This window comes from Chelonoidis abingdonii, chromosome 8 (genome assembly GCF_003597395.2).
Source record: "Chelonoidis abingdonii isolate Lonesome George chromosome 8, CheloAbing_2.0, whole genome shotgun sequence".
Classification (NCBI taxonomy): Eukaryota; Metazoa; Chordata; order Testudines; family Testudinidae; genus Chelonoidis; species Chelonoidis abingdonii.
Window position 1 is genome coordinate 66,448,785 of NC_133776.1, and position 23,381 is coordinate 66,472,165.

The following is a 23,381-nucleotide window of genomic DNA, read 5'->3' on the forward strand; positions in this document are numbered from 1 at the left end:
GGGGACACCTGCTCCTTAAGCCTACAGTGTGAGTCCTGGGGTCTAGCTGCCGGCCCCACCTAGAAGCTGGTGAGCTGCAGGTCACTGCTCCTTGGTGGGTATAATGTACTAGCTCCTGATGTCGGCTTCCTGATTTGAGAAAGAGAGAGAGGCGGCTGTGTTTACCAGCTCGCTCTCTGCCGTGTTTCTGGGGCTGAGCCAGCTGGCTTCTTTAAGATTCTGGTCACAGCAGGTGTTGAATTTCTAAGGCTGAGGTGATCTTTCTCTTTCTACACAGACGCTGTGGTCCGTCCGTGCTGGGCAAAGAGAGAGGGGACAGGGGAAGAGGTTAAATATCCCACCAACCGCTTCGGCCGGAGGGAGCAGACAGTGAGTATCATGCACCACGAAGCAGCTCGTAAGTAGACAAGACTCTCTTGGCTTTTATTGTATTTGGCTTTGTTTTGGGAATATTTCCATCTCTGCAGAGCCCAGGGGAGAGGCTGGGGCTGGCGGAGACGTGGCAGCAGGGTTCAGTCCCCACTGTGCTCAGTGATGGCTAGAATGTTGCAGCGAGATGCCATGTGTCCCTTCTCCACTGTGTGTGTGTCTGTCGCACAGGCAGATGAGTGACTGCGCTCCATCTCCTTTAAAGCACCACTAGTCCCTGTTCATTAGAATCAGATTTATTAGAGTCGCGGTGGGGGGGGAGGGAAAAACTAAATCAAGTCCTTAATGAAATGGTCTGCCAGGCAGGCTGTCGGCCACTTAACCTGTCAGCAAAACGGAGACTCCAAAATGCTGAAGGGGGAAAAGGAGCAGAGGGAATCAAATGCCGATTTTGCCTCCTGCTCGTTGCAAGAAGAGTGCTGGGAGAAGGGTGTGGGCTGTTTGTCTTTCTGAGGCTTGGTATTGTCTGTACCCCCTCCCCCAAGGCACTCAGCTTTGCCCCGCTCGAGACCACCCTATTTGAATCAAGGATGGGATTTCATTCCCCATGCCCAGTCAGTCCCGGGCTTCCCTTCATGGCTCCATCAGGAGACCCCCCACTCTGTTCCAGATGCAGGGAGAATTCAGGTTGTCAAAGTGTCCCCTCCAGGCCTTTCCCGCTCTCCAAGAGTGAGAGGAATTTGGGCCCAGGGACTGCTCATTCCAAGGATTCCCCAGCCAGGTCCATGGTAATCCATCTCCTTACTTTCTGTTTGTGTATGCAAAGGAAAGGTAAGCCTTTTAGGTGTAACAGTAGCTCTAAGGATTTCACTCTGATCCAGTGCTTCTGTACATCTAACTGTGAAGAACAAAAACCCTGAAACCTCTCCAAATCTGAGAAGAAATGCAGGGAGCTTCCAGTATTGATAGGAAAACATTGATTGGAAGGATTTGCAAATCAGGCAAGCCTCCTTCTCCGAGAGGCATTCAGACAGGTTTCATTGGATACAGACTGATCCCCTGTACCCACGCACACCCATGGGGTTAAGTCCATATGCCCACCCCTTGCACACATTGTCCAGGGTTCTTACAAATATATCCAAGCATCCTGTACTCATGCACATGAGCACACTGCATGGAGCCTTTGATATGCTTCTGCATAGAGACACTGGTCCCTAGAATACAGTCATGCCCAGGGTCCTTGGATACATGTATGCATGAGAGTGTCCCTGCCCAACACAGACAGTTCTCTAGCATGTGAACATACAACCCTATGTGCTGTTATAACACACACGCACCAATGGACAGGCTGGTCTAACACACATAGATACAAACATCTGTTCAGGGGCAGAGCACTGGACTGGGACTCTGGAGATCTGAGGTCTATTCCCAGCTCTGCCACTGAGCTGATGGGTGACCTTAGACAAGTTCCCTCCCCTCTCTGTTCCTCAGTTTCCCCTCCCACCTTTTCTCTGTGTCTGTTTGGAGTCAAAACTCTTCAGGGCAAGACCTGTCTCTTCCTGTGTGCATATGCATAGTGTCTGGTCCAGTGGGGCACTGATCTCAGGTGAGGGTCTCTAGGTGCTCCTATAATCCCAGTGGTAATAATGCAGTCAGGCATGCAGTCTCCTGGGGCAGACATACCCATGCATGGACATGTGATCACCAGCACAGCCACCCAGATCTGTGAGCATTGCAGACTTGCCCGTGTTGTTGGCCCCAAGCAGGAGATAATGTTTCACTGAGATGTGATGCTGCTCACAGAGTTATTAAGATGCTGCTAGCTCTCTCTGGGCCATTGCTTCCTCTCCGTGGACCTGCCACTCTGGTTGAAGCAGGTTTATTAGCGTTATAATGTGATAGAGAAGGATGAGGTGCTGGCTGGCAAAGGGAAGTAGTAAAGTATGACCAAGGATTAGGAAGGGGAGAGAACTGGGCTCTGGCTAGCTTGGCAAACCGGCATGGGGATGGGCTTACTGAGGTGAATGCAGGCCAGGAAGCAGTGACTGAAGGTCATTCCCATTTGCCGTCCATCTATGTACAATGAGTTTGGTGGATCTCAGTCAAGTCCCCAGGGAGACACTTGGCCCCGTCACAAACACTTTCAGCACAGTGGGCACTAATTGGCTTCCTTGTCAGTCTCACAGAATGGCCAGTGACTGAGTAGGCCCTGGAGACTGAGCTCCCTTCTCAGCCTCGAATGGGGCGCATTGGCATGACCGTGGGGGGAATGCTTGTCCTGCGGCTAGGGTGACCAGACAGCAAGTGTGAAAAATCAGGACGGGGTGGGGGGTAATAGGAGCCTATATAACAAAAAGATCCAAAAATCGGGACTGTCCCTATAAAATCGGGACATCTGGTCACCCTACCTGTGGCTGCAGCTGGGCAGGAGATTAAAAAGAGGAGCAGTTGCTCCCTACTGGCTGTCTCTCTGCTGCAGGCAGCTGGCTCCCGCTGCAGTGGCCATCAGAGCTATGCTCACTACAGCGGGGCAGGGGTAGTTAGAGAGCTGGGAGCCTGCTGCCTGTACCCATTGCCTGCCACACAGTCCTGGCCCATCAGCAGGGATGGACAGCACATTGCTGAGATGGATTCCAATGTGTGGCCAAACCAGGGCTGCTGGCAGGTATTGCCTTTACCATCGCTGGAGTCACTAAAGAAGGGAACCTGCCATTATATAGGATGAGCATTCCTGTGGTGACGGGCTACACCTGCCAGAGCAAAGAATCACAGAGCCTATGGCTAAGTAGCATTCAGTCCATCGGCCTACTCTCCAAAAACACAGCCCCTCCCACCTCCCCTTAATGGACATCACTACCCTGGAGCCATAAGGCAATTTCCAGTTCTAAGTGATGTAATAATTAAACTGCCACTAGAGGGCATTTCACACTGCGGCTTAGTTTGTCAAGTATTTACTATGCCTGCCTGAGATGCTGTAGCCCCTGCTCCTGGTGGATGGATCTGGGGGCTGGGTTGCCCATCAAAATGAGAGGTTATTTTTGTGCCTGTTACTTCATTTGTTATGTCCCTGCTGTACTTGCTCTTAGTTAAAGCTCTGTTCCTCTGGGAACAACGCAGCACTTTAGAAGGGGGGCTGGCTTCTTGCTGTGCGGATGGCACCAGGAGCTAGATTTCCCAAAGAGCTCAGTCCTCAGCATGCACAGTGCTTGAGACTCTTGCCACTTACGGCAGTGGAGGTCCCCTGGGCTGCCCAGATTTTGGAGGAATAGGGACCAGTCTTCTGGAGACAGGAGCAGGTCCCTCCAGATCAGCTGATTTATAGTATCCCCTCCCTTGCTGGACCTCTGTCTATCCCGTGCTCACAGCATGGGCTTTCCTGGCGATAGCCCTATGCACCCTGGTGCATCTCTCAGCCAAGGACCTCAGTGACCTGGAAAGGTCAGCCTTGCCTCCAGCATCCCATGTGGCCTTATTCCCAGTTTGCAGGAAGCAGAGAGGAGCAGTGACCTCCCCATAGTCACACACTGAGTCAGCGGCTGAGCTGGGGACTATCCCTGTGCCTTAGCCGCAAGACCCCCACTGCAGATGGAAGCTAAGGTTCAGCCAGGTTAGGTAACGTCTTCTGAGCTAGCTGAGGAGCTGAGACCTGATCCCAGTCTCTTGGTGCTCTGAGCAGTACAGGCTCCACCCCTACATATGCTCTTAGAGCAAGTGGGCTTGACCCACGTTGTCCTTGTGTGGTGAACCAGGGGGTTGTGCTCAGTGTGAGCGGAGGCTACCTGTGAGTGCAGGGTTCAGTCGTAGCTATAATCCCACTCTGAGCCACAGCGACTCCCACGCTCTTATTGCAGGGTAATGAAAGGGAGGAGCAAGGGCATATCTGAGGGAAGATGGACTTAAACCCACTCTCCACCATGCTGAGGCCCCGGGCTCCTCTCTGTGCTGTAGTAGCCCCTCGAGGTCCCATTGTGCACTTAGTGAGAGACAGTCCCTGCTACAAAGTGCTTCTGATCGAAATCAAGGGAGGGGGCAGGAGAGGTACAGAGAGAGAAGGTGCCATGCCCAGGGTTCCATGGCCGATAAGTAACGCAGACAGGCATAGAACCCAGGTCTCGTGCCTCCCATACCAGTGTCAGAGCCACCGGGCCGCACTGCCCCTCTGTTTCTGCTCTGAGGCAGGAGTAACTGGAGGGTCCTAGCAGTGCTCTCATCAGTGCAGGATCAAGCTCCCCAGGCTCCCAGTGCGGCTCAGCACTTGTGGTTTTTACTTATACATACAACTCTGTGCACTTGTGAGGTGGAGGAGCCAGCCCAACTGGATCAGTGAGGCGGCAGGTATTAAGTGCCTAGCAGATTGTTAAGGGATGGCAGAATGTGGCAGAAGAAACCTGACCTCCAGGGACTGATGGCCTGGCCCACCGTGAGGTGTTGCTGCCTGGACTCGTGCATGGCTTCTTCTGAGAGCTGCAGTGATGTCATCATACCTGTCCTGAGCGAACTGCACCCTCCAACCATTTTCTTGCTCACATCATTAGCTGAGATATCCATTTCATTTTAAAAACTGCAGGCTGAGCAGCAGGTGCCGAATTCATTGCTGGGAGCCAGGCTGCCTCTTCTGCTTCATTATTTACAACTGCGTTTGGCTGTCTTGCTAACTTCTCCGCTACCTCTGACTTCTGGCTGTGCTGGGGAACACTGCTTGCCTTCTGCTAGCTCCGGCGCTAAAAGCCTGGAACACGTCTGCCTTTTCATGGCTGCCATCTGGCTCTTGACCTGGCACGCAGTGATGCCAGCAGCATAGCTGAGTCCGGCAGGGAGCTCAGCTTGACCCTTCCTGTGCTGGTGGTCGAAGCATGTGCCACCAGCAGCAGTTAGATACGCCCTCAGGCTGAAGGGCTGCAGGGGCACTGTTCTAATGAGGCAGGGTAGGGGCTCTGATGGTAGTGCAGGCACAAGGGGGTAATATTACAGTCTGGGGGTTGAGTGGCAGCTTCCCAGCATGCCCTCCTGGAGCTGCTATCGCCACACGATGGAGTATTTGGATACGGCTGGCACCCACGGTTGGAATAAGAAACTAACCAAATGGCTGGGGGCCAAGACTAACTGGGGAGGACAGAGAGAGTCACAGAGCTTGGGGGCTCCGTGAGTTCAGTGCTGTCCTTTCACACAGGCCTAGGCAGAGCTGGCTAAAAGGGTGGACAAAATCGGTGGCTTCATTCCCAGCTGGAGGTTCTTGGCTCACTGAGTGCTCCCTGGGGCTGGGGGGCATGCAGCTCTCGGTGAGCTGAGTAGCCGTGGTGGGGGTGTGGAGGGATGAGCAGCTGGGAGTGCCGGTTCATGGAAGGGAAATCTGAAGGCCAGACCTGAATGCAGGCCGTGATGTGGAGTGTGAAGCTGAGAGCGAAGTGTCTCCAACCACCCAAGAAGCAGGGCATGCAGGATAACTGACGATCCTGAAGCGTTTTATTGATTGTATCTTTCTTCCTAACGCCCCTATAAATCCCGACTAGTGTGGCAGATGCTGGTGCTAATGAAAGCCTCACCAGCCAGCCCTCTTCCCCCTGGCGTCATGACTATATTTTAGCTGCACACAGGTTTCAGCTCTCTGGGACCTACGCTTTCCAGCCCCACCGTCTGACCCCTTCCCAGTCCTTTGCATGGGGACTGCCCCTGCTGACGCTTCCATATGCAGCACAAGTTGAGGCAGGAACCTGGAACGCAGCATTACATGCAGGTCAGTCTGGCTTTCTGTTTAAAGACTCAAGCGGCCTCCTGTTTTTTACCCTCCTCCTCCCGCCTCCTTACAGGAAGACAGCGTGCGCTGGTGACGTGAGCACAGTTTGGGGAGACAGGCCTCCTCTTGGGTTCTAACCCTGGCACGCCGATCGCCTACCTGTGAAATGAGGACACTAGTTCGTGGCTGGGGTCATGCGAGGGGTGATTACGTAATGTGTGGAACGCGCTGCAAAGATGTACTGTGTATTCACGTTATGTTAGAGCACTGGGTCTCTGTGTTCTCTATCCTGGGGCCCTCCTGGAACCCCCTCCTCCCATTGAGCAATCTGGGAAGGGCTTGGGTTGTCCCACCCCCTGACACATCAGCTGAGAACCCAGCTCTAGACTTCTCTCCTTGCTCCAGCTGTTAACTGATGTGCCTGGATCCCGCAGTCTGCCCTTGCTGTTCCTTGGAATGCTGACTTCTGCACCAATCCAGCTCCCCGCTGGCCATGAGGTAGATTATTCTTTGCACCCAGGCCAGACTGTGGGCATCTGACACGTCGTGCAGCCCTACAGGCAGAGCGGGTGAGCTCCTTGTGCCTCGTTGAGTCTGTGGGAGCAACTCCCAGAGTGATCTGGCTCCATTGGGTGGGGTGATCTGCTTCCATTTCTCTTGGCAGCAGGTGGGGAGGAAGAGGATGGATTCCATATTCTCATGAGGACACCCATGCTGCCTCACCACAACCAGCATCAGGGCGGCACTGTTCTGTGGAATTAGCCTCTCCCCAGCTATCAGTCCTCTAGAGCCTAAGTAACAGGGTGCCTGTGGGCTCCCATCCAAGATGGAGATCGGGACATGAGGCTGGTGCTGCCATGTGTTCCCTATAAAAATGGTTCTTGGCTATTTCCCAGTTCTCCTGCCTCATGTGCTCCAGATCCCACATGCATTGCAAGCAGAACACCGAGTGCAGACTGGCAGATGGGGGAGCCAGACCGTGTTCTGCGGGAGAGCCAGAATGTCAGCTGCTCTGTTTGGGGTGTTTGGGCAGAAAAGAAGGGTTGAGGGGAGCAGGATCAGTAACTTTGGGCCCAATCCTGAAAGATCTGTACATGCAAAATGCCCGTGGACTTCAGGGAGAGTTCTGTGCATAGATTGGGTCCATTGGAAAAGAGATGAGATCTTTAAATATCTATCCACGGGCTCCTGCTCCTTCTGATGTTTCCCTCCTGAGCTTCTTAGGTTTTTCATCTTCCAGGGAGATTGCCAAGAAATAGACACTTTTCACTGAAAATAGCTGATCCAGTTACTGGGGAGTTCACTGGAGGCAATGAGACAGACCAAAACAAAGCCCTGCTGTGCTCGGTCCTGCTCTTCCCCTCTCATGGAGGGGCTGGAAGGGGAGTCCTCCCAGGAGCTGGGCATGCCGGAGGAGGGACCCTTTTCAGCTCAGAATGAGGTTTAGAGAGTGGAGCCTCGGCAAGGTTGTGTGGAACCATTGGCAACCCTGTCATACCCCTCTGGAGCCGGGGCGGTGTGCCAGAGGTGTGTTAGCATGTCTGCAGCCTGCTTCCTATTCAGCAGCAGCCCCAAGCCTTCCCCTTGGAGGCAGACGTACTCTTAGGCCCTGCGCACTGCATGCTGGCTGAAGTTAGCTCAAGTAACAACAGCAGGGAAGTTGCGGCAGCTCAGGAGCTACACAGCCCTGCCTAGAGCCCTGTATTCATACTCGGCCTGACGCCCCTGTGCTGCCATGGCTTTACTGATGCTGGTACTCAAGCCAGCTTTGTTCCACTTCCCGGTTGTAGCATATTCATACCCTGACACGGCAGGAGGAGCCCGAGCACGCCTGCCTCAGGTTAATAGCAGGCCTGATGGAGAGCTTGCCTGGTGGATCCCCTAGAAAATGGAAATTCTGCATCACCTGGCAGGGACGAGGCCTGACCATTGACCCCTATGTTTGGGTGTCTCCCCAAGCACCCCATGGCAGCTGACACCTGAGTTTGGGAATGGGAGTCCTTCCTGAGGAGATCTGTTCAGGCCTGGGGATGTGCCCGGTGGGTCTCTGCATCACCAGCTTCTGTGATCAGGATCTGAAGTCTCTCCCCTGGGTCCATGTAACATCTCCACATTTGTTCAGTATTCAGGGTCTGGCCCAAAGCTGCCAGCACCCCTGGCATCCAGGTTTGAGAAAGAGTCTCTGTCAGAAAGCTCTGTGCTACCATAGCTGGCTCTGGGACAGAAGTTCTTTCCTCAGCCCCATGCTGCAGCACATGTCTTTTGGAGCTGGAGTCTCCCCTGAGGGACTCCACAGGCCTGACCCTCAGTTGGTGTGATCTGGCAATGCCCTATTGACCTCTGGGGAGCCCACTGCATGTCTCCCTCAGCTGTGGTTCAGAAAGGGCCCTCTCCTGCGGCTTCCTGTATGCTGCTGGCAGGAGGGCTGGAGAGCAGGGCTCTCGCTTGAGAATCCCCGGGCTGCTGCTGGGTCCCTGCCTGGCTGCCACCCCCATTAGGAGGCAGGGGTTTCCCTTGAGGGTCTCCAGGCTGCCATACAGAGAGCATACCTTGTTATGGAGACTCTTCCTTCTGCCCTGTCCCTTAGCCCCAGGGCTCCACATTCCATTCCTCCTCATGCCAGGGAGCAGCACCACTACCCCCTGGCAGCAAGAGGGGCCTGTAATGAAGAAGAGGCAGTCATGTTGTTAGCAGCACTTGGGCTCCCCAGAAGGGGCAGCTGGGATGTCAGGAGGTCTTTCTGGCCTGGCTGGGCTCAGAACATTTCTGGGGGTGCCAACGTGATGAAAAAAGACCTGGCCTTGATGAACATGCTGGGGATTTTTTCTGCTTTCTAAAATAGCCTGAGGTTACAGCCCCCATCCATCAGGCTGGTGCCCGGGGCCAGGCCATGCAGGCTGCAGCCTCTGCTTGATAGCTAGGCTCAGAGACGGGCTGGCTATCGGGGACTGACTGCAGGAGCCGACTCTAGCACTTCCCCAGGTAATTTTCAATAGTAAGAATCCTCCCCAGGCTGGCTGGCTGAGGGCTGTGAAGAGCAGAGGGGAGAGGATTTCACTAGCTGACTTGCCAGTGAAGTCCCTTTCCATTCTCCTCTCCCTCGGTGGCTCAGAGCTGGGACCCTTTCCACAAGCTCATGTACTTGGGTAGCTCTGAGCAGGGTGAGCGAGACGCTTGGTTCAGTATGGCAGACCCAGAGCTCCCACGCAGGGCAACATGCATCTGCTCAGTCTGTCTGAGCTCCAAGCTGGGGAGGGAAGGCAGCTAGTGGGTTTTCAGTAGAGCTGGATGTACAATTTCCAGCGGAACAGTTTTCCATTGGCAAATGCAGTTTTTTTTAACTCGAAACATTGTGTGAGAACGAGTCGATTTCAGGGACGTTTTTAACAGGAAAGGATTGAAATGAGAACAAATGGTTTTGATGTTCTTGTTTCATTTCCATTTTATCAGTTCATTTCCTTTTGTTTCAATGTTGATATGATTAATTGTAATAGCATATTAATAGTATCTGACATATTAAGAAATATATTTATTTTGGCGTTATCTAAACAAATTGTTTTTACCATAGCGAAACAAAATGATTCAACGTTTCCAAATCAAACATTTTTGGCATTTCCATTCCCTGAAAAATGTCAATGTTTTGGTCCAATTTGAAACAAAAACAAATTTGAAATGTCATAATTTCCCACAATGTGGAAGATTTATTTTCCAGTGTTCAGCTTCAGGGGCAGAAATCAGGGCCTGGTGCCGTCTTGTGTGTCTGCGACTAGCAGTCAGTAAAATTGGGCTCTCTGCTCCCAAGGCTTGTGATGCTGAGGGTTTCTGCCCAGATGCACCCACACTCTACACTGGTCTCTCTTCCCCTCTCTTTGCGTCTCACGCTCCCTTTCTTACTTTCTGCCAGGTCCACTATAAGACTGTGCCAGGGACCCCACCCCAGCTCCTGGACTCATGTGATGTGATCAGAATCTTAACTTGCATTGAAAAATAAATTATGTTTTGTCTGCCTGAGTCTGCAGAGAGCCTGCTCTGATCGCTCTGAGAGGTGGCAGCTGCCCCATGCATCTCCAATGGGATGGTAGCTACATCTGGAAGAGTTGGGGGGCCACCCTGCTAGAGGAGTCTGAGTGTGACTGGAAGAGTAGTATGCAGTAGGCCCAGCTCACCCACCCCAGCAGATACAGCCCAGCATCAGGGGTCAGAACTGGGAGGTTCTTTGCCACCACCCCTGTCTCTGGCTGTGTGGGAGGGGATGGACTCCCTGCCACTGCAAGTGCTGGATGGGGCCATAGCATGGGCTTGGAAGGTGCAGGCATGAGTGGCTGTGAGCCATAGTGTGCCCAGGGCACAGGATCACCTGAATCCAGCCCTGCTCTGTGCCCTGCATGTCTTGTTCTCCCCCATCACTCTGTCTGTGCCTCTCCATCTCCTCCTCTCTCCTTCACTGCTGTCTGTCCGCTTCCCCGCTGAACATCTGGGAGGAAGATTCTATGTGTGACACAGTTTCCTAGCAGGCCCATGGGTATCTCACAGCTCGCTGGCAGTGAGCAGAACTTCCGGGACCCTCCCTGCACTGTGCCCTCAGCCCTGACACAGCATCGACCATCCAGGAGCCTACGAGATCTGAGCCCATCAGCCCTCTCTCTCCACAGCTGCAATGTGCCTGGGCCAAATTCAGACGTGGTGTAAGTGGGCATAACTCCAACGGAGTCAGTGGAGTGTTACCTGCTTAGAATCATAGAAAAGTAGAACTGGAAGGGACCTTGAGAGGTCATCGAGTCCAGTCCCCTGCCTTCACAGCAGGACCAAGTACTGTCCCTGACAGATTATTTTGCCCCAGATCCCTAAATAGCCCCCTCAAGGACTGAACTCACAACCCTGGGTTTAGCAGGCCAATGCTGGTGTGTCATCTCCACGCCACACAAATCTGAGAAGAGTTTGATTCCACCCCATTGCTGCATCTTGTAGTGCCTGGGTGTTGGTGGCAGTGTGTTTTATGCTGCGTGGTCATCATGAAGTAAATGTTCCCAACAGTTATGGGGCAGGAGTGTGGTCTAGCAGTTAGAGTAGGACCCTGGGAATCAGGACTCCTGGATTCTAGACCCAGGTATGTCACTGTCCTTGGGCAAGTCACCAAACCATTCTGTGCCTCAGTTTCCCCATGTGTAACCTGGGAGTAGTGCTGACTTGCCTCACCATGATGCCAGATTATTAAGATTTGTAGTGCGCGCTGAGCTGCTGGGGTGGAAGGTGCTAGCAGAGAGCAAGGAGTTACTGTGGGCCTCAGCTCTATAATCGGTGCCTTCCATGCTGAAACCCATTTTCAGGCTCCTTCTGTGGCCCAGAGATATGGACAGCCTCTGGCCTCCAGCCTCCCTCTGGTAAGGACAGCACTATTGTGAACTGTGTAACACCCTGGGAGCATCTCCATTGTATTCCTGAACAGGGCTTGGAGTCCTGGGGCAGGATTTGGGAACATAGCCAGTGAGCATGGCTGCTGAGGCACCGCAGACATGATGATCAGCAGAGCCGCTGTAGGGCAGGTACTGCCCTCCTCATTGAGCCGGCCCTGGGACGCTCTCTCCTGAGTGCCCACGCAGGCTAGATGACTAGAGGATTTTAAGTCAGGAGAGAGTATGAGGCCACAGATGTGTCCTAGGTACTGGAGAATGTGGCACAGACAGATGTGTTTTTCCCAGCCAGCAGGAGCTAGGACAGTGTGAAAGGGGAGGCATTGGTGCAGCCTGAGACTATACTAGCCAGCTCGTGTGTGGAAAGTGTCACTGGCTCTTCGGGCACCAATCCCAAGTGGATCAGATTCATGCAGGACACTAGGGGATGCATCTCCTTTTGATGTCAGTGGGAGCTGTGCCTGCTTTTGCCAGGGCTGCATTTGGACCATTGTCCGTGAATGAAAGCTGCAGGTGGAGGTGTTTGTTTTCTTCCCATCCTGAGTGTCCCAAACTCTGCCTAACGTCAGGGTGTTTGCCTTGTGCCATTCTGCTGCAATGATAATGCAGATGGCCAGTAAATAAAACCCCTAATGTTGTTTGTCTCTTATCAGAGAGATTAAGCAAGGAGCTGAGGGGAATTTTAAAGCATTCCTGATGAGACTGGGTCTCCCAGGATGAGACTGTACAAGGACAGGTAAATGCGTAGCAAATATAGGCACCCGCCCTAAGCACAGCTAAACATGAGCTGCCACTGCAACTGCTTAGCACGCCTGCCCTCTACCTTGACACTGTCACCCCCCTTCTTGCTTCCTTTTTCATGGTTAATTGTAGCAAACCCCTGGCACCAGCTGCAGTGAGATTAGAAATCAGGCCCAGGTTCTCTTGATTTCAGTGGGAGTCAGGCACCTAAGTACCTCTGAGGATCTGGCCTCCATCTCCAAGAGCAGCAGCCCATTCCATATGGGCTAGAGGAGGAATCTCATTTAGCTTCTGGCAGTAGAGGGCCAGTGACATGCACAGCTGAGCAGTTCCAGTTCCCTCCCACAGAATGCAGTGTTGCCCAGATACAGACCCGCCAGCTCATAACGATAATATAATCCTTAATGGTGGCTTCTCTGGAATAATGTTCATGGAGCCACTTCTCTTACCCCTCCAGTAGCAGGTAGTCCCTGGAGAGCGGGGCAGATTCCACTGGCAGACCTCACTAGTTCTCCTGGTCAAGTGGAGTGGCCTTGATCCAGCAACACACTTAAGCATGTGCTTAGCTTTAAACCCGGTCCCGGTCCCACTGAAGCTAATGGGAGCATTCACATGCATGAGTGCTTGGCTAGATCAGGTCCTTGGTGCCCAGATAGCTGCCAACCCAAGGAGGGTCAATGCAGAACAGGCACATGCTTCTCCTCTTGCACATGATAACGCAACTGAGCAGGGAAAGCCTGGAGGGAAGTAGCCTGGCAGGGGAGAGTCTGGGCGCTGTAGGAAGAAGCAGAGGCAGGGTTTGAATCTAGTGACAACGTGACGATGGGGGAAAGAAATGAATAATCAATGAGTGCCCAGTGCAGACTCTGTACTTGTTCTTTATTGCAACAAAAAAAGAACCAGAACTGGGTGAGGAACTTGGAAGAGATGCTGCTCTAGAGTGAACTTTGCCTCCTTTCTGTTTGCAAAATGTCCCTAAACAGCCTGTAACTGACTAATGTTAATGAAAATTTGTGAAATATGGTCAGGGAATTATTCTTCCCAAGCTGTTCGGTGCAGGTATTCAAACTGTGAGAAGTGCTGGTTAGTTTGGATTGGCAACGTAGGTTACAGGGGATGCTTCTGCTCCCCAATTGGCTGACTGTAATTCTTGGGGCCAGATTACTGGTTCAAATACTCACAGTTGAAGGCTTGGCTGTGTGGGAAAGTTGCACCTATTGTGTAAACCAATTTACTTAAACCTGTTCAAACCCCTATGTGGACGCTGATTGACAAGGGGCTTTTCTAGTTTAGCTTCAGTTGACTGGGAACAGTTTATGCCAAACCAAAATAAGAACGGCCATATAGGATCAGACAAATGGTCCATCTAGCCCAGTATCCTGTCTTCCAACAGTGGACAATGCCAGGGGCCCCAGAGGGAATGAACAGATCAGGTAATCATCAAGTGATGCATCCCCTGTCACCCATTCCCAGCTTCTGGCAAAGAGAAACTAGGAATACCATCCCTGCCTATCCTGGCTAATAGCCATCGATGAACCTATCCTCCATGAATGTATCTAGTTCTTCTTTGAACCCTGTTATAGTTTTGGCCTTCGCAACATCCTCTAGCAAAGAGTTCCACAGGTTGACTGTGCATTGTTTGAAGAAATACTTCCTTGTGTTTGTTTTAAACCCGCTGCCTATTAATTTCATTTGGTGACCCCTAGTTCTTGTGTTGTGAGAAGGAAAAAATAACACTTCCTTATTTACTTTCTCCACACCAGTCATGATTTTATAGACCTCTATCATATCCCTCCTTAGTCATCTCTTTTCCAAGCTGAGAAGTCCAAGTCTTATTAATCTCTCCTCATATGGAAAAGCAGCAAAGAGTTCTGTGGCACCTTATAGACTAACAGGTGTATTGGAGCATGAGCTTTCATGGGTGAATACCCACTTCGTCGAATGCATCTGACGAAGTGGGTATTCACCCATGAAAGCTCATATTCCAATACGTCTGTTAGTCTGTAAGGTGCCACAGGACTCTTTGCTGCTTTTACAGATCCAGACTAACACAGCTACCCCTCTGATACTTGTCCTCATATGGAAGTTGTTCCATGCCCCTAATCATTTTTGTTGCCCTTTTCTGAACCTTTTCCAAGACCAATATATCTTTTTTGAGATGGGGCAACCACATCCGTATGCAGTACTCAAGATGTGGGAGTACCATGGATTTATATAGAGGCAACATGATATTTTCTGTCTTCTTATCTATCCCTTTCTTAATGATTCCCAACATTCTGTTCACTTTTTTGACAGCCGCTGCACATTTTGTGGATGTTTTCAGAGAACTATCCACAATGACTCCAAGATCTCTCTCTTAAGGGATAACAGCTAATTTAGACACGATTATTTTATATGTATAATTGGAATTATGTTTTCCAATGTGCATTGCTTTGCATTTATCAACATTTCCCTTCTTTGACTGAAATAAGAGTGTCCACATGGATTTGTACTGGTTTAATTGGATGGGCTTAAAAACCATTTGAAGTTAAACTGGTGCAATTTGCCCAAGTTGGCCCGAGAGTGGAAAAAAAAATATTTTCTCAAATATTATCTAATAGTTTGCTGTTCCTGCAGCTATTCTTGCCAGTAAAGATATTGGCTCAGCACTAAAAATAACTAGATAAAACTGAACCGTGCAGGGACTGTAGGCTTATCGCAGTAAGGAAACTGCAGAATGTACCTCATCACTGGAAGTGGTGTAACTTCACCACTGTGCGCGCTATGAGGCGGAGGAGGGGAGAAAGATTGCTCTGAATTTCAATCCTTTACTATAGATTTAGAAAGTCCCTGCTATGCATCTTGTGCTTAGGAGGTGGAGACGTATTCCCACGGGTTGGCCCTACCACATTCAGTCATGAAAAGCACATCATGGACTATGAAATCTGGTCTCCTGTGAAATCTCCTATGTGTTTTTACTCTATATTATACAGATTTCACAGGGTAGACCAGTGTTTCTCAGATTGGAGGTCCTGACCCAAAAGGGAGTTGCGGGAGGGGGGGGTGTCACCAGGTTATTTTGGGCGGAAGGGGGGTCTCAGTATTGCCAACCTTGCTTCTGCGCTGCCTTCAGAGCTGGGTGGCAGGAAAGCAGTGGCTGTTGGCCGGGAGCCCAGCTTTGAAGACAGTGCCACGCCAGCAGCATCACAGAAGGGTGGCAATACCATGCCGTCCCATCCTTACATCTGCACTTGCTGCCTTCAGAGCTGAGCGACCAGAGAGTGGTGGCTGCTGACTGAGGACCCAGCTCTGCAAGCAGCAGTGCAGAAGTAAGAGTGGCAATACCATACCATGCTATCCTTACTTCTACACTGCTCCTGGAGGTGGTTGTGCCTTCAGAGCTGGGCTCCCAGCCAGCAGTCACTGCTCTCCAGCTGCCCAGCTCTGAAGGCAGATCTGCCATCAGCAGCAACGCAGAAGTAAGGGTAGCAGTACTGCAACCTCCCCTACAGTAACCTTGCGACCACTGGACTACTCATTTTTGGGTCAGGACCCCTACAGTTACACCACCATGACATTTTAGATTTAAATAACTGAAATCATGAAATTTATTACTTTTAAAATCCTGTGACCATGAAATTGACCAAAATGGACTGAATTTGGTAGGGCCCTACCCATGGGTGAAGTAAAGCAATGTGCGGGGAAGACCAGACTAAAGTAATGTCTGTCTGATCTTATCTGGAATTTACACCACACTCGTCATCCTAGGCACTCTGATACTAATGTGGAAGCTACGTTACCTGAGAGGGTGAGGTCTTCATGCCAGAGTTGGGATCCACTGGTAGAGAGGTTTAGAAGAGCCCAGTACTGAATGGCAGCTCATTCTCCCCTCCCGTGGAAGGAGTGCTTCCATGTCGGGGTTAATGTCCCATGATGGAGTAATAGAGGGAACTGCATGTGCATCCCTTTAGTACAGGGAATCTCAAACTCTTTTTGCTGGCCTCCCCTTTGAAAATATTTCAGGCTGTGATGACACTCCCCACCCCACCCCTTAAAAAAAAAGTGATAGCAAATTACTGTACATAGTCATAGCACTAAATTAAGCATTTAGTCATCATCCCTGCAGTCAAAGGTGCTGAAGCCTTTCAAAAAGTGTAAAGTAGGCTTACCCAGGAGCGCTGCCAGCTTTTTTGACGCCCTAGGTGGCAGAAGGTCCCACCCCCAAAATGGCACCCCCGACAGAGGCGGTGGACGGTCCCGCCCCCGAAATACCACCGGCGACCGGGGTGGCCGCCGCCCCCCAAATGTTAGCACCCTAGGCGACTGCCTAGGTTGCCTAATGGGTTACACTGGCCCTGGGCTTAGCTTATTTCAAGTTCCCAAAGGACACTGCTGAGGGGATGGGAGAGTTGGGCATGGGGTTACAGAAATACCGTACTATGCCACTCTTACTTCTTTGCTGTTGCTGGTGGCGGCGCTGCCTTCAGAGCTGTGTGGTCAGACAGCAACTGCCACTCTCTGGCCATCTCCCAATCCCCCCTACAAAAGCCTTGCAAGTCCCTTTTGAGTCAGGACCCCCAGTTTGAGAAACACTGCTTTAGTAACTGTCCCATAACACAGGCCTGTCTCCCAAAGTTCCCTCACCAGCCATCGTGCACTCCAGCGAGCTGAAGGGGCAGCATCTGGCTTCTAACACTTGGGATGCACAGGCCTGAGTTATGCTCTGAGACTTGAAGGATATTTTAAAAATCCAAGGTGATAAATCTCTCTGGAGCTCGCTTTTTCTGCATGACGCTGTCTCCTCTTGAGAGGATCTAGTGCTGGAGGCAGGTGAATAATGCCTGGGAAGAAGAGCTAGCTGGGGAATGCAGACGTCTTCAAAATATAATTGTGGCAAACAGTTATTCAGGCCCCATCTTCCTTACTGCATCGGAGACGGCTCCCCCATCTGTGGTGCTAAATAAGGAGAGGTCGGTGAAAGAAGAGCTAGAAGGGAAAGGTCACAAGTCTCTGTGGCTCCTTTAATAACAACAAGGGGATCCTTCATCACATGCAGTGATAGCTCGGGCACCGGTGAGTGCTGCACCTGGATGTGAAGAGGGCTGGAGAGTGTAATGACCATCAGTGGTCCTCACAGCTCAGTGAGGTAAGCAAAGAGGATGGAAGGGTGATCAGCTGTCATGCTACAGGGCACAAACTGGTCACCAGCAAGGGACAAGGATTTTTTTTAATGCTGTGTGCAGTGATATGACTGTCCAGGTATCTATGGGTCTCTCCTTCCTCTGAATGGTCAGGTGTAAGTATGGTTGGCACCTTCCAAGCCGTGCCCTGCAGGACAGTAATTATAACCCTGATACTAGGAGTGATTAGGGTTGGGTCATTCTTGGTATGGGTCAGCAGCCACCCACCCTGTAGGGGTCAGTGTGTTTTGGGCCCTGTGTCCCATGGGTCACATTCTCCCATCATCTGGAGCTGTGCTAAGCACAAGAACTGGATGGGAAATGGCTTGAAGCCACCTTTGTGCCTCCCACATTCTTGGCGTTGCTGGGTGGCTCTCTTGGCCCCGGTGTGTATTAAAGAAGCCTTGGACCTGCTGTTGTTTACACTGGGCCAAAGCAGTCTGCTAAGGCCCATCCCACATCCTTGAATCACCAGAGCACAGCAGTGCCCAGTCAAACCCCCTCCCTCAGCATGTCTCTATGCCACGAGCTATAGGGCAGGCAGTGTGGAGCCCTGGGCCCGGTTCTTCGCAGCCCAGGGGGACCCTTACACCAGGGTATCTGCCAAGACAGATTCTGCTGGGTTTGTGGCAGGGTCAAGGGGCCAGAAGGGGAGCAGGAACCTGGCCTTTGCCTCTCTCTGCCCTTGCCCTGCAGCAGAGATCAACTGGGACACTTTGCTGACAGGCCCTGGATTTCCTGTCAGAGCATTCAGGGAAGGGCCCTTGACTCTGGAACTCATCCCATCTGTGAACAAGCGAAGCCCTGAGCCTGCTGATCTTCAGGACACGTTGCAGGGCCTGTCTGCTTACCCTGGCGCTTTTCTGACAGGGTTGGAGAGGTGTTTGGGGGTTTGTTTGGTTTCGGCCTGTAGGAGGCTGGTGGTAAGTGCATTGCACCAGTGGGAAAATAAAGAAATCCTTAGCATGTCCAGAGCATGAAGCACTCACTTGCTCAGAGCACTGTGCAGAGGCAGGTTTCACTGGGAATCAAGATGTCAGGCTGTGTAATTGTGTCCTGTAATGCATCTGTGCAACAGTCACCATGGCAGGGCAGCAGGCAACAATGCAGCATCCCAACATAACATCTTCAGGGGCAATGAAATGGGAAACAGCACAACAGGCAAAGCTGAGCCTTCCCCAGGGAAGTTCTGGATATAGGACCCTTTTGTATAGTCTGAGGCAGACCCTTCCTTGCTGCAGGGCTCTGTGCTTTATTAGCTCCTAGACAGGCTGTTAGGTTGCTTCGATGACTTGCAGAATACAAATCTCTGGCAAGATGGCTTGGCACAGAAATTACTAGGCCAGACAGAATCTGGGGACACACGGGTGGTGCAGGACTTAGGCCCCTATCTGGATGGCTGTTGCCCCCATGAGAGAAACTGCTAAAAACAGCACATGCTTGCTTGTAAGCACATAGCACAACTCCCAAAGGCAGGACACTGGGCCAGATGGACAATTGTGTGATACGGTATGGCAGCTCCTACAGCATGCTCCCAAGCTGAGATCAGGTCAGCAAGGAGGAAGTACCAGGACAGGTGGGTGCAGTGGGGTGAGCGTCCCATCATGATCCAATAAGTGGAGGGAGAGGTGTGGGACCCCACGTGTGTGACATTTCAGCCCACTGCTCGCACCAAACCGTGACACAGGCCATATTGACTCGGGAGGAAAGTGCAGCAGCTCCACAAACTGGTGTGCTTGCACAGGAAGTCTGGCCTTGGAAGGTTCATTCACATGAGAGAATCTTACTCAGGTGAGTAGCCCCACTGAACATGATGTGAATGTTTGTCTAAGGGTTACTCACATGAGTAAGGTATAGCAGGGGCAGACTCATGATATGTGTCTTCTCCCCAGTGACATAGGCAGGACACCCAGTTGCATTTGCTAAGCAATTTATTGTCTGGGCATTAAATCTTGTTCTGTCAGGAGGTTTCCCTCTACCTGAGGAGATGTCCTAGGTTCCCTCTGAGGTCTATACATGCAGAAGATGAACATAGCTAGTTACTGGCTGGGGTAGGGAGTGCAGGTGCCGCATGAGAGAAGCTAGTACAGACTGAGGCCTCCTCCACAAGGAGAAGGACAAATTTGTCTTCTTACCTAAGTGGGCAGCACAGAGGAGAATTCAGCTCAGTCAGAGGAGGCAGAAACTGCCTTTCCCTGAGAAGCTGCTGTTTGTTTGCTGGGACCTGAGGTCAGCTACCCACTTGGCAGATGATGTGACGGAGAAATCCCGCCAGCCGTCCTGTGTCTGGATTTTTAAAAGGGCTGGCTTGTTCCATGAATGCTAACATGGGAGCTGTGTAAGCTATGGGAAGAAGCAGGAGGCAACGTGAGAGGAGTGCAGGGGAGCATAGCTTTCCCTCCTCTTCCTGGCTTGCGGGGAGCACCCAGAGTTACCCAGAGGATCAAAAGGTATAAGGGCTATAAATGTGCATGATCAGGGAATGACCCAATCACTGGCTTCTGGGGTCAGGTAGAAACTTCTGTGGGAGGGTTGTTCCACAGTTGTCCACCAGGGAGTTCCTTGCATCTTCTTCTAGAACAGCTGGTGCTGGCCACTGTTGAAGACACGATACTGAACTAGATGGACCTTGGCTGGACTAGATAGATGGGTGTGATCCAGCCTGAAATGAAACAAAGAGGAAACACAGCAGACTTGAGAGACATAGAAAGGTGGTGATGGTACTTTATTGCTGCGTAGAAAACCTGGTGGGTTCCATTTAGAAGCCGTGGCCATGACTGAGTAGGAGGAGAGGTTCTGAGAGGACCTGGATTTGTATGAGGGACAGGGACTCTCACATATATTTCTGAGTTCCACATGGAAGCATGGATTGGGGATGGAGCATGGCCTGATGGATGGAGTGCTGGCCTGGGACCTGGATCTCAAATACCTGGGTTCTGTTCCTAGCTCTGGTCTGCTGGGTGACCTTGCACAAGATCATGTTGCCTTTATATTCCTCCATTTCCCCATCTGTAGAGAAGGGCTAAAGATACTGATTTCCTTTGTGAAGCACTGAGCTCCATTGATGAAACAGGCTATATAAGAGCTAGTTATTGTATTAGGGATGCATTAGCCTGCTTTGGATTTATATCACCAGTTCTGGTATTTAGCATGCTTTTCTGTGTACTGATGGGAGGGGTATGTATAAATTTGGGGTCCAGTGGTTTTGTTGGGTTTGCAGCACGCTTGTTTTTTTTTTTTTAATGAAACATTACCTGTCAATGGCAAGTCACAATGAGTTGTGAGCTGGCTTTTCTCTTCTATTTGGCATAAAATCTGTCCTCTGAAATGTTTTAACATCGTCAGAGATGAGAGGAGTTGCACTGGGTATTTCTGGATTTTACAGAGGTAACCCATGCTGGGGCTTTCATTCCTTAACAGCTGTTTTTACATCAGTGCCAGATTCACTGCTGCCCAGCTCCTTGGAAGACATTTCCATTAGTGCAAAGTAGGTGGAAAGTGCAGAGCTGGTTGGAATATTTTGACCAAACTTTTATTTTTTTGTTGCAAAATGCCAATTCATCAAAATCGAAATTTTCGTGGGAAAGGGTTGGCTTTGAAGAATTTCTCAGCTTGAAACATTTCTGAAGTTTCTAAATTGTTGAAACATCTCATTGCAACGTTCTTTGAAATGAAAATTTTCAGTTTTCCAATTGGAAATGCCTTTTTGCTTCAAAATTTAAGCTAATGATAGCATTAAAAATGTGAGGGAAAAAAATTCAAAAAGTTTCAAAAAACATTGTGACTGAGCTGAACCACATTTCATGAAGGCGGGGTGTCATAAACAGATAGTTAAGGGTTAATATCTTTTTTACCTGTAAGGGGTTAACAAACAGTGAACCTGGAACACCTGACCAGAGGACCAATCAGGAGACAAGATACTTTAAAAATCTCGGTGGAGGGAAGTCTTTGTTTTTTGTGTTTTTCTTTGTCTGTTGTTCTCTCTGCGTTCTGAGAGTGACCACATATACCTACAGGCTCTCTAATCTTCTGTTCAAATTTAGTAAGTACAAAAATAGAAAGGCGGTTTAGTCTTTTTGATTGTTTTCTTTATTTGCAAATGTGTATTTGGCTGGAAGAATTGTATCTCTGTTGCAATTTGTATGTAGGCTGGGGGGAGGAGTCTCTCTAGTGTCTATAAGCTGAAAGACCCTGTAACCTTTACCATCTTGATTACAGAGACAACTTTTACTTTTTATTTCTTTTATTAAAAGCTTTTCTTTTTTAAAGACCTGATTGATTTTTTCCCCTTGTTAAGGCTCAAAGGAACTGAGTCTGTACTCACCAGGGAATTGGTGGGAGAAGGGAGAGAGAGGAGGGGAGGGGGAAAGGTAAATTTCCTCTTTGTTTTAGATTCACGGAGCTTGAATCTGTATTGCCTCTGGGTGAGGGGAAAAGGGGAGGGAGGAAGGGACATTTCTCCCTGTTTTAAGATTCATGGAGTTTGAATCACAGTGATCTTCCAGGGTAACCCAGGGAGGGAAAGCCCAGGAGAGGCACCGGTGAGGGAAAGGGTTTACTTTCCTTGTGTTAAGATCCAGGGGGTCTGGGTCTTGGGGGTCCCCAGGGAAGGTTTTGGGGGGACCAGAGTGTACCAGGCACTCCAAGTCCTGGTTGGTGGCAGCACTACAAGATCTAAGCTGGTAATTAAGCTTAGGGGAATTCATGCTGGTACCCTATCTTTTGGACTCTTAAGGTTCAGAGTGGGGTTTTATACCATGACAGGGGGATTTTTGGTTCATGAACATTTTTGAAGTTTTCAACTTTTCATCCCAATTTGGGTCAGGAAAAATTTCTGAAATCCTGACAATTTTCACAGGATATGAAAAATGTTTTCTACCCAGCTCTGGTAAAATGCTCCAAATGGTGATCATTCACATGCAGTTTGTACTGCTGCAGAAGACTGCACAAGGTGCAGGGCAAAGGAGAACCAGACTCCCAATCTTGTCAAGTCAATAAGAACGGGGCTGTGGAACACCAGTGATATCAGTGTGTGTAGCTGGACAGGAATATATTTTTGCTTGTCTGGCTATCCGGTGGCTCAGGGATGTGTGCATTCCAGACACAGTTCTTTCTTTGTTCTCATTCATACAGCACCGTGTGATGATGAGACCCAGTATGGCGGCCACCAGTACTGCTGAGCTCCCCTTCCTACTTGGATCTGCTTTAACCACCAATAAAGAGGATTACCCAATCTCATGCTTCAGAACATCACCTGATCACTTGCAGGGGTCAGGAAGGAATTTTCTTCAAACACCATAGTACCATTACCTAGGTACATTATGGTAGCATTTCATAGAGTTCCCTCAGGTGCTCAGACACCACAGTTATTGGTACAGAATAAAAACCAGATTAGAAGAGATTATTCCTCTGAATATCAGGTATTAGTCACAACTGGGCGCAGGATACTGAAGGCAAGGGTCATGCTGGGCTCTGGGTAAGTGCTGGGTCTGTACACAAGCTCTCCCTGCAGTATCAGAGCAGTTGGATATTTCTGCTAATTGATAATCACTAAAATAGTTAATAATGGTGTTGTCTATGGTGCCATCAGTAGGCTTCAGAATAAACACACCATTGCACTGAATAGGGACATTTCAAGCTGCTGTTACAGTTTGCTTGCCTGCAGACTCCAACACGCTCAGCTTTCCTTTACAACCATGAGGGACAAAAGAAATTTTTGGTTTTAAATGTAAGCTTAAATTTGGCAGATGCTGAAAGGGTCCCTAGAGAAGTGCAGATGCGGCCAGAGAGTCATTAACCACTCGCTCTGCTCTCTGCCTGGGTTTGATGGAACAGTGATCTGATTTAGTAGAGGAAACCCTCTGTGTTCCTATGGAATATAGTGGGGAAACCTCTGGTTTCTCCTTGTTTCATGCAGGTGTGTGTCCTGGAGTAGGATGTTCCTGCTCACTCCCTGCTGCCTTTTGT

At 50.3% G+C, this 23,381-nt stretch overlaps 1 protein-coding gene across 2 annotated transcripts in view; it reads left to right on the top strand.

Moving 5' to 3' along the window:
• The first annotated feature begins 281 nt into the window (after positions 1–281).
• Positions 282–23,381, top strand: part of FRMPD3 (FERM and PDZ domain containing 3) — an 87,731-nt gene continuing 64,631 nt past the window's right edge. The window contains exon 1 of one of the 2 annotated variants that reach the window (XM_075068720.1): positions 282–369. The gene's annotated coding sequence lies outside the window, so the exon portion shown is untranslated. Of the gene's footprint in view, positions 398–23,381 lie in introns of both variants that reach the window. The other variant, XM_032772195.2, reaches the window with a different exon arrangement.